This window comes from Pelophylax lessonae (genome assembly GCF_965119305.1).
Source record: "Pelophylax lessonae genome assembly, chromosome: 6".
Taxonomy (NCBI): domain Eukaryota; kingdom Metazoa; phylum Chordata; class Amphibia; order Anura; family Ranidae; genus Pelophylax; species Pelophylax lessonae.
The window spans coordinates 98,281,408-98,297,840 of NC_138773.1; positions in this window are offsets into that span (position 1 = coordinate 98,281,408).

Consider the following 16,433-nt stretch of genomic DNA (forward strand, 5'->3'; position numbering starts at 1 on the left):
CCTCTGTATGCTGCCCCCGCCGCCCCTCCTATCCAGTTCACTTGTGTTCTGCTGTCCCTGGGCCCCTGTGTGCTCCCCTGGTCCCCCCCCTACTGTTCTACCCCCCCCCCCTCTACTGTGCTCCCTCCCCTTTCCTGCCAGGTGCTGCAGGGGATGTGGCCCATTAGAGAACCAGGAAGGGGTCGGTAAATATGTAATTTACCAGCTCCTTCCTTTTCTGAATGGACAGAGTCATAGTTAGTGACATTGTAAAAAAATGAAATAAAATAAAATAAAATAAAATGATAAAAAATAATATAATTAAAATACCAAAAAATAAAAACTACTGACACCAGTGGGTGAACTTCCAGGACCGCAAAGGTCACACTTGTAACTGGGCCCTGGCATTTCACCACCGTGGGGAGGCCCCAAGACAGCGGGAAGGGCGCCTACTGAAGAACTTGTGAAAGGGTCCCGCTGCGGGACCATATTAAAGGGCCCCGCAATGAGAGTAAAGGGCCCCAGGATCAGTGGGAGGAGCTCCAGGCTTGAAGGGAAGGGCCCCGGCCAAGGGGGCCGGGGGGGCCCTTCATGGTTTCTCTCACAGGGGGCCCTGAAGGTTCTAGTTACACCTCTGCATGCTGCTGGTATGATCAGGCCCCTAAATGGGCTGCCTTAACGTAACACACCTAAATGCGCTACATAATGTGTTAATGCTTCACAGCAGACCACCTTGATGTGAATGGGCCCTAAAGTTCTTCTCCTTTCTACTGATTAACAACCGAAAGGGCTTTCTTTCTCATTTTGACCATCAATGCAAGGGAACAGTATTCTTCCTACTGGTCATCATTGTAAGGGGGCACTAATAACAAAGCTTGCTAAGGCAGAAAATAATAAATGCAGTAGTTTATGGCCTGTGTCACATGACTATAGAATTTAGGATGTTATTCAGGGGCTTTTTCTTTTTCTTCCTGTGTGGCAAGGGGGCCCTATAAACATTTTCTATGGGGTTGTGTGATTACCAGTTACACCCCTGGTTATATGGTTTTATTATGAGCTGTTTATATCCTTGTGCAAACACTTGCATATTCAGGGTTACTCAGCAAATGAATTGTAAGCCGGTACTTTGAAGTTGATGATTTATAAAGACTGCTTTGCTCACTGTAATTTCTTCTTAGTGACATTTATGATAAGAAAGTTAGGGCGATATCTAGTTCAAGTTTACAAACTCCATTGCAATTCATCACTGAGTTATTATTAAATTGGACATAACCACCATAGTTCTACAGGTGCTGTAAGAAATCATTTAGTTAAGTGAAATAATGTACATGGCGGTGTCTTTTATGTCATGCCATAAATATTTATATATATCACATGAATTAAGGGTTTGTAGATTTAAATGCCATTCTTATGTTTTAAAGCTTATTTGTATAGAATAAACCTTATACAGTATTGGGCCTTATTTTGTATTTCGTAAAAAAGTCTTGATGATACTCAGCAGAAAATGAAAACTAGATGCACTAAACTTAGCGGTATTAAACCCAAAAATAAACATTTATTATATTGCAGCTTACTAATTCTTAGATATGGCTGCATTCGTTTCCCTTTTTAGGCTTTCTTTCCTTTTTTTTTTTCATCTGGTGATTCAGCCAGTAAGTCTGTTGTTTTTCAACAGAACACGATCTCCTTTAAATGTAGCAGTTAGATTGCTGAGGCAAACCATTTACCACTGACAGGGGTGCTTACAATAATTGTTTTTGTTTTATTCATGTAAAACTTTCATCCCAAAAGAAAAAAATGTTGTTTCATTTCTTGTGTAACTGCTGTGTGAGCTGGGGTTTGGCTTCAATTTGTCAGTCCATCTAAATCCGCTGGTACATCTCCCGTCCCCCCAGAGTGACAATCCTGCTGTACAAAGGTTTCCCCTGGGCCCCTTCATATAGAGCAGTGGCAGGACAAGTTTATCCAGTGCCCAGGGCAAAGATGGCAAACTGTGCCCTCCACCCCCTGGGTGGGGTAGTCGCTGGATGGAAATAATGTCCCTGTGTTGGTGGTGTCACAGGAAGAAATCAGTGTCCCAGCATCCATGGTGTCCCTGGAAGGAAAATGTCCTTGCACCGGTGGTGTTACTAGAAGGAAAATGCCCCTGCGCTGGTGGTGTCACTGGAAGGAAAATGCCCCTACACTGGTGGTGTCACTGGAAGGAAAATGTCCTTGCACTGGTGGTGTCACTGGAAGGAAAATGCCCCTGCGCTGGTGTCACTAGAAGAAAAAATGCTGAAACCTATTCAAAGGGGGAAATGCAGGACCAATAAAGCTGTAGTGACTGGCCTCTATTACCAGAAAGCTCCTGAACACAGGCAACATTTTTATACTGGATTAATGCAGAGGTCTGGAAGAAATACATAAAAAATCAATACCAATGCCATCTGTGTTTATACAATATTTGCTTATCAGAACATTTAGCTTTGAAACCCAACTCTACTGTTTTATGGTGCAAATTCCATAAAAAAAAACCTGGCTGTAGTACCCACTTCCCTTCCACCCTATCCACTACACATCTACCTGCTCTGTGATCCAGATCTAGTCCATTTTTGTGGTATATGATGCCCAGGGTCATTCAGCTCACTTCTGTTGATTAACGATCACCAAGTGCCCTGCACTTCACAGGAAAATGATGCAGAAAATAGCAGCAGTACTCTCTGCATAACTGAGGAAGCTTTAGCGCTAACCCCCAGAGGAACCGCTAAATTTTTTGGTAATTTCTGGGCATACCTGGATATGACAGACCTCACTCACCCAGCACTTACCGACATACCTTAAGGTATTTCAAAGAATTTATTAGGCCAGGCATAACCTAAGGCCAGTGAATGATAAAAAAAGAAAACCAATGACTGGAAAAGTTGGGGCTCTTGAAGAAAGCATAACAGTTTCCAGCAGATAGCAGATTAGCTTGTGCAATGTTAGTCTCTTACCAGACCCAGAGCACCTTTTTCTGGGTCTCTGGACACATGCTATGATTCACTAAAAGTCAAGTTCAGGTCAGACAGGGATAGAAGTTGCTGTGACCTCTCTCTTTCAATCTTGCTGAGGCAGCTCCTCTTTTCCTTCCTTACAAGTGGTGGGAGAGCTTTCTAGTACAGTCTGATCAAACCAAGCAACCACATCCCACCTTAGATTTCCCTATGAGTACTCTCTCCCAATTGTCTTCAGCTATAGACAGCAATGGTCCAGAGTGAAAACTGTACAAAACCACATGCATATATGCACAACAAACACCTATAGAACTGTAAGGCAGACTCATATTATAAAGTAAAAAACATATTTTTTTATTGAAAGATAAAATGTGAAGAATTAGACATATACAAACTTGAATGTGTTAACAATGAATGCCCTTAAATTAGAACTATAGGCAAAATCTTTTTTTTTTCATTTTGGATATAAGAGAGGGTTATAACCCCCGTCAATTTTTTTTTTTCGCCATCTGTGACCCATATCGGAGATTTCCCTTTGCTTCATATCCCATAGTCAAACAGGTAGTAAGAAGAAATCCCAGCAATGTAAGGGACTTCCTTGGGGACCCCCAGGTCACCTGAACTATTGTTCCCATTGGATGATTTCCCCTCTATTACATTTCTGGGGACAACCCAAAATGTGGAATTTTCTTTCTAAAATATATATTTATATTATATTAGTCAATATCATAGTAAACACATATAAAGTGGTGAGCAGCGTCCATGATGGATCCCCCCGAAGTCATGGCATGCGGCACGAACCCGCCCCCTAGGGTGGCATGACGGCGGGACGACGGCACACATTGCCACGTCACAGACATCACATTTCAAGCTGGAGCGCAAATAGGAAGGGGAGGCGGTGGTACCAGAGATGAGGCACCGCACACGTCCCCATTTATTGCAGTATGTAAGACTATAATATTATATGTGTTCACTATGATGTTGACTAATATAATATATATTTACATTTTAGAAATGCTAATGCCAAATGTATAAACCCTGAAGAAGGACCTAAACAGTCCAAAACATGTCCAGTTCCATCACCACTGATCATGGGAGCTAGCCCATTATTGTCCTAGGGTGGCTCTTATGATGTTGTTTGTTTGGCTTAAGGGCATTCATATGTAACACAATAATGTTTGTATATGTCTAATTCTTCACATTTTATCTTTTAAAGAAAAAATCATTCATGATGTTAATGTCTAAATAAAAATATGTTTTTTACTCCTATAATATGAGTCTGCCTAACAGTCCTTGAGGGGTTTATTGTGCATATATGCACTTGGTTTTGTACAGTTGTCTTCAGCTATGGCAGAGTTCTATTTAGCCAGCAATCCAGTCTCTTTTTTTTCACCACACCTGCTTGCTTCCAGCCAGTCCTCTTCTTTCTTCTCAGCCTGAGGACCCCCTTATCTTTGCTCTGTTGCATGAGCCAGACGACTCCAGAATTCAATCAGACCCAGCGAAGATGGCTGCCCCTACACTGGAGACACTCTATAGATGAGCATTGCAAAGTGGTCTCCTTAAATCAGCTACAGTCCAGGTTACACCACTTTAAATATTAATGGTTTTGTGCCAGCCAAATAAACCCTCACTTTAATAAAACTTTCAATACAGTAAAAAACTACTACACTCTTGTATTATCAGTGGGGGTGCAGAATCTATGAGGATGTCACAAAGGCACCCAGAGCAACAGGCATAACCGACTTCAGAAGAAACAACATCCAGAGATATTGTACCACAGCCAGTTGTAATATTTCTAAGATCTCATAAGAACCTTGATCCACATGCATTGGAATGTCACCCATTGAGGCTTCCAAGCCAAGTTGTCTTCAGACACCTGGAAACAGACTGGGAAAATACTGAAGGGAACAAGGGATCAGAGAGGGATAAACCCGCAGCATGGTCAACTTAGATTCTTAAAAGCTAGTCAATGCTGGTAAAAAGATCAGTTATGTTGTTCTTGTGACTTCTCTGTGTGACTTTGGAATCTTCTTAAGCATTATTAGTACATTTTTTAAAACAATTCTTTCATTTTTATTATGTAGTTAATTGTATTTCTAGGTTTTTCTATTGGGCCTCCTGGCAGATTGGCTGGCATCTTAAAGTGGAAGTCAAAGCTAGAACTAACTAAGCTTGAAACTGTTTCCACCCCATTCTAACACCTATACTAACTACCTTGTAAAAAGAAGATGCATATACTTATTTATTTTCAGGGCACTCCTGTCCAGTCATGTGATCTTCCCAGCAACTGGCTTCAGGGAAGTGGACAACAGATGGAATGCCTGGGTTTTGATGTCACCCATAGCCTTACTAAGAGGCATCCGTTGTCAGCTGGCCCTCCTCTCCCCTTAAGCCAGCTGCTGGGAGCCAATCATGTGACAAATCGCCCTGAGAATAGGCAAATATAAGCATCTTTCTTCTACAAGGTAGTTAGTATAGATGTTAGAAGGGGCGCGGGAGCTGTTTTAAGCTTAGTTAGTTTTAGCCTAGAATTCCACTTTAACCACTTAAGCCCCGGAAGATTTTACCCCCTTCCTGACCAGGGCCTATTTTGCGATTCGGCACTGCGTGACTTTAACGGACAATTGCGCGGTCGTGCAACGCTGTACCCAAACGAATTTGACGTCCTTTTTTTCCCACAAACAGAGCTTTCTTTTGGTGGTATTTGATCACCTGTGCAATTTTTTGATCATGCGCTATTAACAAAAAAAGAGCGTCAATTTTGCAAAAATAACAATATTTTTCACATTTTTTTATATGAAATTCCCCCCCAAAAAAATGTAAAAATCCAAAATTTTTTAACATTTTCGGCCAATTTGTTTTATGGTACATATGTCTGGTAAAAAAAATCGGAAAAAAACGTATTTTGATTGGTATGCGCAAAAGTTATCGCGTTTACTAACAAAGGGAAAGATTTTTGTCATTTTTGTTGTTTTTTAACGCGTAATGGCGGTGATCTGCAATTTTTTTTGCGGTACTGCGGCATTGCGGTGGACAGATCGGACCCTTGACTGACATTTTTGACACTTTTGGGGTTACCAGTGACATTTCTGCAGTAATCAGTGCTATACATATGCACTGTTACTGTAAAATTACACTGGCAGTGAAGGGGTTAACTTTTTTTTGAGAGGGAGGGGTTATGTGTGTCCCTAGGGGCGTGATTCTAACTGTGATTGGCTGTGGCTTGAGGTGTATGAACAGTGATCAAAGGTCCTACATAGTAGAACCGTATGATCACCATTCATACACAGGGGAGAATGACAGGCGGCTTGTTTACATTAGCCGCCTGCCTTTCTCCCTCTGCACCGACAATCGCCGAGTGACCGGCGGATATCAGGTCCGCCGGTCACACGTGCGGGGGGGTCCGTGACCACTCGGGAGCGGGAGCGCGCGCTCGCTCCCTAGACCCTCACAGGCTAGCGACATAGTACTACGTCGCTCTGCCTGTGAGGGGCTGACCGCCGCAGTAAATAGTCGTGCGGCGGTCGGCAAGTGGTTAATGTCGAGAAGTAAAATGCAAGAGCAGAATGCCTGGTGGGGGGTATTTGATACGGTTTCTAAACCAAGAAGAAGTAACATACTGTACATACTGAAGGCAGGGGCATGTGGGAACTTTCAGGCCTGCATGGCTGAAAGGGGCAATGGAAGACTCTTCAAACTCAGTGACATCTATGGGGATTCTTACTGTGCGAAGGCATTTGGTGACATTGTAGCTCTACTTCCATTGTGTCAAATGTTGGCATTTTGAAATATAATTTAAAAACTACATGCCTCCCCAGTGGAGGTATATGTGAAGAGGAAACGCTGAAAATAGTCTACAAATCTTATCAAACACTGAAAATGTATGCCATTTATCGCAATTCACAGTTATGTGAATACATTGTTATTCACCAGATTTATTTTCCCATGACTGGAAGTACTTAGGTTTACATTCACTTATATGCCTTCTATGCAGTACACTCAAAAAATCAGCTTGTTGCATGTTAAAGTGGTTGTAAAGCCTTCCATACACCCAGTGAAATGACTGGCCTAAAGTTATGCACACAAATGAAAAAAATCCTCCTACATAAGTTGGACCTGTTTATCTGTAGTCTTCTCTTCTCTACAGCACATCCCCCTTCACATAACACACAGGAACAGAGTTGAGGCTATCATTTAGGAGGAGATCGCTCTCCTGTCACCATTTTTCTCTTGGTGTCATGAAAACTTGTCAGAAGGGATTCATTCTGATAGCAGAGGAACAAAGCAGCAGACAGAAATGACACCTAGTGCTCTTAATTGAGACAAGTACACACTATAGAGGGCTATGCTTTGTTCATATTCCATGTCTGAGGTTTACAACCACTTTAAGTGTGATTCTCAGAAGAGTTAAATGGCAATGCCTATAAAATGCTGCTAATACACACCTAAGATGCGCCACACTTCAACTGCATCACGTGAAAAATGCAGATATTAAGGTAGCCTAAAGGATGAATTGATTTGTTGCCTACAGCAATCAATAGCCCTTTGATTTTTTTTAATGCAGTATAGATTTGTGAAATCAAAGGGCATGGCTCGTAGAGTGGAAACTGTGGCTTAAATATTTTACTTTTTAAGTATTTTTAAAATGAAAGTTTATCAACTGTCACTTGCTATTTAAAAGACACCCAGCTTCCTATAGCTTTTTTTTTAAATTCCAGAAACCTGGCTTAAGAGGGCTTTAATGATTAAAAAAAGAAAATAAATAAAAGCTAAACCCAACTCTAGTTACAACTTTGTGGGAAAACTATTAAAACCCTCTTTTATTGCTTTTTTTTTTTTAATTGCTGTCTGTATCTCCATTTTGCACAGTAGTTATTATGAGCTAAGATTCAACCTGAACCCGGCTGGTAGCTACTTTAGGTCAATGATGTCACCCGCATTCCTATTCCTTCGTTCTCTAAGGCTATGAGGTGGGGAATTCCCCGGCAGAGGCTTATTGGACCGGTGGCCTGCTGTCATGTGACAGTGTCCCAAGAAACCAAATTCAGCTTGAACCTTAAAGCAATAGATTCCCATTAGATTGTAAGCTCTTCTGAGCAGGGCCTTCTAAATCCTCTTGTATTTTATTGTATTGTAAATGTACTGTCTCCCTCTAATATTGTAAAGCGCTGCGTAAACTGCTGGTGCTAAAAAAATCCTTAATAATAATAATATTAAACCCAAAATCAAAATGTATCATGTTGCAGTTTTCCAATCATTAGATGTGGTGGCTGCATTCATTTTCTCTTTCTTTTAGACTTTTTTTCCCCTCTGTTTTTACCTGGCAATCTGGCCTGTAGCACACTTCTTGTATTAGAGTGCCTCCACTCTGGATGAAGAAGCACAGTGGGCACATTTAGACAGAAGCATTGTCAGTCTGGGGGGGGGGGGGAGGGGAGTGTTAGGTGTATTACCAGATTTAGATACAATAACAAATTGGAGTTAAACTCCAGCTAATACTTTATAATCTGTTAAAGCAAACAGTTGTGTTCCTTTTGGGATAACAGTTTTACTTAAGTAAATGAAAGCTAATCATTGTAAGCACCACTGTTAAATAGTTTGTCTCATACCTGCAACTGATATATCAGCAAGAGAGCTTGTTCTGATGAAAAACAACAGACTTACTGGCTGGATCGTTCAGATAACAATACAAGAAATAAAGCATAAAAAAAGAAGAAAAGAAAACAAATGCAGCCAATATATCTAAGAACTAGTAAGCCATGATACAATAAATGTTTGCTTTTGGGTTTAACACTACTTAACTCATCACTGTTTGGTAGATGTCCGACTCTTGTCACATCCCATGTAATGGGTAGAAGGAAATTATAAAAAAAAGCCATTGACTATGAGACATTTAGCAATAAAAACATTTTCTAGTAGAGTGAGGAGGATTTAGAACCTCTACCAGAATTGTATTGCTGCCTCCCAATAAGGGTGGTTTCCCCTAATTTCCCTAACAAAGGTAAAGTTGGCCATACACTAGTAGAATTTTGTTGAAAATTTTTTGTTTTAAGAATAGCTGTTTGATTTTCTAACCCTTAGTGGGGGTCAAATCAAAGCTCTTTTCCACTGCAATGATGATAAAACTTGAAGGAATCGGAAAGGAAATGTTTTCTCAAAAGAACAAATTTCTAATAGTGTATTTGACTTTTATTCATTCCATTCAGCAAATAACATTTTGAAGTAAAATCAAACGGCATTCATCAAATCACTGAACTTAATGAGAACACATGCATTTTCATATGGAAATCTACTAATGTATGGCCAGCTCAAGACTAAAGAGGATAAGAAATCCTTTAGGGGTACACACACAGAATCAAACATTTGGAGTGCGTACATACAAGAGGCACTAAGATCCTGTATTTCTAATGTCTGTAGTGCACAACAGGGCCGCTGATAAAAATTGCACGGCCCCGTACAGACTACCTGACAGCCCCCCCCCCCCCCCCCAAGAAAATATTAAAGCTAAATTTCAATAAAAATACAATAAAATGATTATTATCAGACACAAATACAACATAACTCACAGAATTCCTACTAAATCTAAAAGATTAAACTGAGTTGATAAATAAATCTCTGTGTGTGGGGGAGGTGTTGGGGCTCATGCACATGGGTGCTGTGATATGTACAGTGTGAATCAGTGGTTCATTTATGTAGCTTGAGCCACCTAGACCTGTACGAACACAGCTGCAGATCCTAATTTGACAGGTGTGGGGATTCAGAAGTACAGTATGCATTTGGGAACCACTCACCTGCACACCTGTCCATTTAGGGCCCGCGGCTGTGTTCGTACAGGCGCTGCATCCCCATAAAATGACAGGTGGCTCCAGCCCAAACCCCGCCTTCACACAGCCAGAGTACCTGTGGGAATGAGCCCCTAATAATATTTTTCTAACCTAAAAAAACAGATCTCTCCAGCAGTGTGCTGTCACTACTAAGAGAGATTCCATCTTCGTCTGGTCTTCTCTCTGGTTTCTTGGGCTCCAGTCGTTTGGCCAAACTGCGATGATGTAACTCACACACATGCGTGCAGGTGTCATGGTCACAGGACCGTCTTTAATATTGATTGGACCCTGGGCAAACTTTTTCTTGGGCCCTCTTGAATCCACTTGTCAACTATTTGCGGGCAGTGTGGGCTCAAGGGGCAGCTGCTTTGGGCCCCACAACAATGACTGGACCCAGGGCAGCTGCCCCTTTTGCCCTGTATTAAAGACAACCCTGCATGGTCACATCACAGCTCTCTCAGTGGATGGTATGTCATCCATTGAGAGCGCAATGCACATGCGCTGGTGCTATCACCGACTGCTGCTTTTAGGAAATATTCACTGAACCTACATGCAAGCCCTACTATAGGATTACCTGTAGATACAAGATAAAATAATTGAGTTGCCATATCAGTTAGTAAATGGTTAAATAGAAGGAGTCAATACATGGATTTGCAGAGGGAACTGACAGTGAAGGAGAGAAGAAGCAAAGTTGCATAGGTCAGGAAGCTGTCTGGGGGAGAGGAGTAGGAAGCCCAGCTACATAAAGCACACTAAACTACACTGAGACAAGATAACAGGTAGCTATGAAACTGGTGTAACAGTAAATTCTTCACACCATGGGATGCAGCTGATCAGCTGTGACTGTGTCAGGAAGACAGAGCAATGGGGGAGAGAGATGAAAAAAATAAACAGGCTGGGACAAGGAGTATAGGAGGAACTGCAGGGAAAGAAACAAAGTTACAGAGATAACTGGCAGCAGGGAGAGGGGGGAGAAATCAGCTTTCAGCTGTTGGAGGAAGATTTATGTAAATGTCATTCCCCCTCCCTGTGCGCTCGGGCCCCCTACAAGAAGACCGGTGGTTCCCCCTATCAACGGCCCTGGTGCACGTCAATGCATGGGAAGCACTGTGGGCTCACCTCATTTTCACACGTGTTTTGGTACATTTCAACCCAATTATTTGTAGTGGACTGCTAAATGCATTGCATGCCAGTGCATAACAATGCATGTGTTACAGCACACAGAGTTGTGATGTGAATGGATCCTTATTGTTCCATGTTATGCTACACACACTGGAGCAGTGCAAGTAAAAATATTTGTGAGAGTTTGGTTCAAATAGCAGAAACATGCACAGACCTCATGAGTAGAAATAAGGGTTTATGTTCTCTTCCACCGTGAGTTCAAGGTGATTCTTGCAGGTTTGAGATTTGCAATTCAGAAACATTTTATGCAGATTCACTGGGGAGAATTTTTTTAAACCATAATTTACTGCATGGCCTTTTGAATTTTGAGAAACAGAAAGGTGGAGCCGCTCAGGTGTATGTCTCAGACATGGTGCTGGTCGGATCCGTCATCCAAAGACATGAGTAATTGAAAATATGAGACCGCACTCTGGTCACAAGTTGAAATCAAAAAGTGGTTCCTTTATTCCTCAAAGATGAATGAAGGTAGACAGACAGTGTACAGACAGACGTGCAAGGTTGACGCGTTTCACGACATTCCCAGTCGCTTATTCATAACCATGAATTTTGGCCAGCAGGCTTAGAAGGGCCAATAAGGGGGCTTTTGGAAAAGTCAGAGCCCTCACTGTATGAAAGAATTCAGAGCAGCCCTGAGTGTCAATGAGATTGAAGCTGTTGTAGGGTAAGCTGACAGAGAAATAAGGGTCAGTTAGGAAACTGTGCTTTTATTCTGATTGCTACCCCTTTGGGTAATCAACCCCTTTGAAATTTTTTTTGTTTCTAATATTTTGGACTTTTGAGATTCCCATTGAGCTTCCCTTTAAAAACTGGGGTTCCATTTTTGGTGGTGGTATTTGAGGGTTTTCATTTATTTGGGGTTTTATTGAATTTTTATTTAATGCTGACAGAGACTTTTTTTAAAGTTTGGGGTGCCTGCACACCTGTTCTTTAAGCTGCATTTTGTTGATAGAGCATGTCAAAGCATCATTTAACAGGAAAAATAAACAAGTGCAAAATCAGCGTGCATCTAAACCATCTCACATTATATCATATACACCTACTTATCTATAGCACTATAGATAAAATAAATTTTAGGTTTACGCCAGTTAGGCCTCTTATCACTGAATAAAATAGTCCTGCTGTTGGCCAATTTTACACTTCTGTATTCTCTGCAGTATTCACAGTTCTCTTTGTCTCAAGTACATTTTGGCCTAGTCTTGCTATTTACAATTATACTGCTGCTTGCCAGTTTTGCGCTACTGTGTCATCTGAGGTCTCCTAATTCTTGTAGTAAACCCCCTGCCTGTACGCTTTGTTTGTAGTTGTTGTTGTTGTTCAGTCGTTTAGTCGTGTCTGATTTTTCATGACCTCGTGAACCATAGCGCACCAGGCTTTTCTGTCCTCCACTGCCTCTCAAAGCTTGCTTAACAACTTCATGTTCATTGTTTTGATGATGCTATCTATCCATCTTATTTTTTGTCGTCCTCTTTTTCTTTTTTCCTTCCATTTTCCCATCATCATTTTTTTTTCCAATGAGTCTTCTCTTTACATTAGGTGGCCAAATTATTTGAGTTTCAGCTTCAGGATCTGTCCTTCCAGTGAATATTCAGGGTTGTTTTCCTTCAGGATTGACTGGTTTGATCTTCTTGCCATCCAAGCGAGCGACTTTTAAGAGTCTTTTCCAACACCATAAAGCATAAATTCTTTTGCGTTCAACCATCCTTATGGTCCAACTTTCACAGCCATAGGTTACTACTGGGAATACCATATTCTCCCTCATTGCTGGCCAGTTTTACACTGCTGTATCACTCTCAATTCAAAATGAGAACTTGATAGAAATTGGCCAGCGACAGGAGCGATTTGCAAGGGACAAGGACAGTCACAGTGAAATAGTCTTGTTACCTTTAATAAATCAATTCCATTGCAGTACTAGCTCTAAATTCATTTTTATGTGATGTCAGGCCTGCCTATTTGATTTCTGAGGGATTACAAAGGACGCAGACTTCTCCTCCTCTCCCCTCTCTTCATCCCAATAACTCCTCATTCTGCACAGGCAGAGATCATAGAAAGTTAGCAGCTCACACAATTTCTAGCTAAGTTAATGTTTTTTGCACTTATTGAACACATACTAAAAAAAACTTCCAATGGTACTTTATATTTAGTAAACCGAAAGGGAGTAAATAGATTCACTGCTTAGGTTTTACATTGACTTTAAGGTCATTGCCCCTATTATTCCATTTTGTGAAGGTATCATAATAAGTGTAATGTCAAAGGCATTGCAACCAATCCTGTGTTAATATTGCTTCTGTAGATAGAACTGGACAAATGGCTCAATATACAGTATAGACCCTTAAGTGTTAAATACACAGGGAAAATTGCTCCTGTGGCACTTGATGGGCTTTGATGGTTTACTTCAAATTTCTATCAATGACTATCTGAGCAGGGCTTCCTAATCTGTGTAGGTTATCTGCACAGGTTACACAACAAATAGTTTTGTTTCTGAGACTACAAGCTTTAGAACAGTGGGACATGGAGAAATATGGTTTTAATAAAAACAGGAAGTATTTCTGCTCATAAGGGATTCCTGGTAGGCATGCTGTAGTCTCAGTCTAACAAATACCATACCAGTCTTGCCATATTTTGATACGTTTCTATAATTTATGTAAAGCTCCTCTCTCAATGGTTTGCAATCATCCACTAGACTATGTAGGAGGTCTGACTGTGTACTTGCTCCAGTGAAATAAATGATAGGCACATGCATGCATGGGTAGGAGTATAGGCATTGGTTACCTTTTATTTAATTTCCTTTTTGCTTTAGTGAATGGTACCAAACCTTGAAAAATATATCATATGAATATCTCCAGCACTTGATTTTCTACAAGAATTGTCTTGGTCTTGTCTGGTCAGGCCAGTTGTGAGTAAATTCAGCAGCAGGATAAAGCCGGGTATGCAGTTACTGCTGACAGGAGTCACAAGAATCTATGTAGCTCCAAATACATGCAAACATTTCCTGGTTCTTTGCAAGCACCTGATTGGTCACCTGTAAAGTCCAATGACCGCTCTGCATATAAAGAAAGAGACCATGCTGTCTTCTGATATGAAAGCTTATTTTTACAACAGTAATGCTATAACATGACTAGTTTTTAAAGGGTGACACCCATATGAAAGAGCATCATCATTCTTGCATGCCAAGGGCAACACAATTTTTGCTTCGAATTATCATTTTACCTAATTTCTATCATTTATCATTATTGTAAGCCTTCTTTTATGTTCATACACATTTCCCCAGCTTTCCTCAAAGTCAAGTTAAATGGGACACCAATGCTCTCTTCCTGTTTGCTTAGCCACCAAGTAGCTCAGCTCTTTGACTCTCTAGTAATTGATAGGTTTGAAGAGCCCCAAGTACAAGAATTCCCTACATGCCTAGGATGACATGTTAGGGAGAGTTGTTTAGATTTGTAAAATAAGAATGGTCTAATGCATAATGATTATTATAGCCCTCCGAGTGGGGTAAAGCTTTGCTTCATGGAATAAGAGGACTTCGGGGAATTCTTTAGATAACCAGAGACATTGACTGAAGATGTTTGGTTTACAAGACAATTTACAATTGTTAACTGCGCCTTGCCTTGACCTGTACATGGGTATGTGAAGACATTGTGCAGTATCCTCTGTATATAAACTGATGTGTGGACCTTTTTGTGAACTGTGAAATGCATCTTGTTTAGCCACATTATTTTTGAAAGATATATCCTCAACCAGAATCATTTTTGAAAGATGTATCCTCTGCCAGAATAATTTTCAGGTTTTGGAAATAACAGTTCATATATTATTAGTCAAACTGAATTTGATTAGTTTTAATAATACCAGCAAGGATCCTATTTGATTTTATATAGAGATACTGACTTTTAAATGCTATTAATTACATAAGACTATGCAGTATAGCTAAAAATATGAAAAAGCGCATTTTTAGTTGCGCTGCCAATAAAAATATTACATAACAAGAGCTGTAATTTATTATAGCTCCCCTGCAACCAAATATTAGAAGAACTATGATTTATTTTAGATTTATTACAACAAAAATAAAGCATTCATCACTTTCATATAGATGAGCCAGATTAGGTAGGAAAGAAAGAGAGTTGGGTTTTGGGGCTAGATATGTTTTATTTTCCAGAAATGTAATATTTAGGCCCCTTTGGTAGTCACAGATATCACATGGCCAGAAGGAAGGTTTAGTGAAGGTTTCTTTCCATTACTTTATATATTCACAGCTTTTTCGTGGTTTATTGCTTAGGAGCACTTATACAGGTCTAGTAGTGTCTTACAGAAATGTACTGGCAGAGATGTAAATCTTCGCTTGACTTATATACACTGTGAAAAGTAAAAGGTTTAAATGGATTATGTTCATACAGAACAAATTTTGTATAGATAATTTTGTGAACTAATAAGACAAACAGACTCCCTCTGCAATGCCAAATAGAGATTAGACATGGGAAAAAAGGTTCACTCAAACCAAAATTATAACTATACGGCATAATTGCAGATGGTGTCTGTATACAAGTCTTTCCTGATCTATCAACAGCCACAATAGATCAATCAGCAAGTATTTTTCTTTATTAAACAATAATCTTATAATGCCTTTAGGCTGTACATGGTGTAAAATGTTTTGCATTGTATATTGGGTAGTCACAATAATTGCTATTGGCCATATCATAAAAATGGAAAACCCATACCTACCAACCCAACCTGTATTAGATGCCTTCTGAATCCTAAACTTACCTTAAGTGTCTCCCCTAAATCATCAACAGGTTCATAATACAACCCTGGCAATTGGCTGCTTATTTCTTTGCCGCTGCATTGTGGGGAGTAGGAAAGAGTCTCATGCTGCCTCATTTCCAGAAGAACTTGGATTACAAGTGAGTGGCAGCAGGGGTGCAGTAGGTTTAGGCACTGAAGGGTGTCCGGCACAGAGTAAGGGGTGATTTTTGTTTTTCATTTTTATGACTGGTTTGTTCTTTATAGTGAATGTTGATATCCTAAAAGTGCCTCCTAATAATAAATTTGAATCCTATAAGTATAGTTGCTTTCCATCTTCCAATGAGACAGGGTGTAAAGAGAGGTTTTTTTTTTTTTTTTTTTTTTTTTTACAACCTTAAAGGGTTGTAAACCCTCACATAAACCTAGTGACGTGACTAGCCTCAGGTGATACACATAGATGAAACAAATCCTTCTTCTTTCTGAAGTTGCACCTGTTTGTTTGTAGCCATTTGTCCTGTACATCCTTGTAAAACTCAGAGATGAAAAGGATTTTTCACAGACTCACAAAGCTGCAGTTACACACTGTAAAAGAGCTCTTAGAGCTGATTGGAGGAAAGAGACACACCCCCCTTCACACAGCACACAGCACACAGCAACAGAGCTGAGGCTATCAATCAACTGGGGATCCCACCTCTGTCTCCTTTTTTCTCTTGGTGTCCTCAAACATTGTCAGATA